This window comes from Adiantum capillus-veneris, chromosome 8 (genome assembly GCF_014529385.1).
Source record: "Adiantum capillus-veneris isolate H3 chromosome 8, ASM1452938v2, whole genome shotgun sequence".
NCBI classification, from domain to species: domain Eukaryota; kingdom Viridiplantae; phylum Streptophyta; class Polypodiopsida; order Polypodiales; family Pteridaceae; genus Adiantum; species Adiantum capillus-veneris.
The window spans coordinates 149,462,226-149,463,572 of record NC_140938.1 but is presented as its reverse complement, the minus strand read 5'-3'; the positions used below and the strand labels follow the sequence as shown (position 1 = coordinate 149,463,572).

Here is a 1,347-nt window from a genome sequence, read left to right as displayed (position 1 = left end):
ACAAAAAACTTAGGACTAGGTTTCACATGCCACATCATCATTTGGTAGCACAATGACCACGATTTTAATCCATCTTTTAAAAAATATATATATAAAGACAAATAAATAACATTGAGCTAGTTATTTAGGCTAATTATCTTATCGACAAATAATTAATTGTTTGAAAATAGACAAATTCAGTGATGCAACAAACACATGTCAATATTTATCATCAGTAAGCTTATGTACATATGTACAAACTGTGTGGTGATCAATCCTCACATATACAAAACAAATCTCATCATCACATAGATGTAGTAATGCACAGTGAAAAATACAAGTATAAATATCCCAAATATGCTAAATAAATCTCTATGCAGGATCACTATGTGATCCATCACTACTAGGAGAATCACTATCATCGGTCTCATGATTTCTAGTGCCACCACCACTTGTCCGAACCGTGGGACTACGACCATCCTTATCTCCGCGATCGTCACCATCATGGCCAGTGATTGGGCCATCGCTCCTCTCAGCCTCTCGATCTCGCCCCTCGGCCTCCTGTCGAGCCACCTCTTTCATATCCGCCTTGCCATGCTGCTCCTGTATTAGTTAGTGAAATAAAAAAAGAATATATTACAGTTACCATGAAAAAAACTACAAAGCAAAACAAGGATATGTACAAGTGGATCTGGATTGTCAGTAAGTGTCTGACAAAAAGCACAGTAGTAGCTGCAGTATGTGGCGTACTCTATCTCCTGTGCCATCGGTGTACGACCATAGTCTTTCGTCTACATTAAGACACAACCAAAGAATTATTAATTTTCATTCAATAATACTACCTTTAAAAGTTAAAATGTGAATGGTCTGTACGCACAAATGTGGCCACAAATCCATCCCATCCCATCCACCCTAGTCTAGATGTGTCACGTAAATCTACTCTCTTTCATGTTGCCTCCTATGCAAATTTGAATAAACAAAATAACATAGATTAGATAAAAGTTAGAATCAATCTAGGAAATTTCATGTAAATTCTAATATGTATTACCAAAGGCACACACCTTTGGTTGGGGAAAATTAATGCGTAGGCGCATCTCCTTGCGAAAGAATTGCCATGTATCAATTGCATACTGCACAATATACTAGACCAAGCTATATTGTTGCGGCTACTACAATATAGTTTACAGGATGAGGCAAAAGTTTGGTTACACAATTTTTAGGAGTTGATGTAGGACCAAAATCCAGGGGTGGTTTTGGACTACAAAAATGTGAAGCAATCTTTCCTAGCACAATACCGATCAATTGAAGTACTTGATGAAGTTTGGCATGAAATTTTGGTGTACACTCAGAGGGCTAATCAAAGTGTTG

At 37.3% G+C, this 1,347-nt stretch overlaps 1 pseudogene; it reads right to left on the bottom strand.

Annotated features, from left to right (window-relative positions):
- Window positions 1–351: 351 nt before the first annotated feature.
- On the bottom strand, window positions 352–886 carry LOC147453156 (uncharacterized; annotated as a pseudogene).
- Between the last annotated feature and the right edge of the window lie 461 nt (window positions 887–1,347).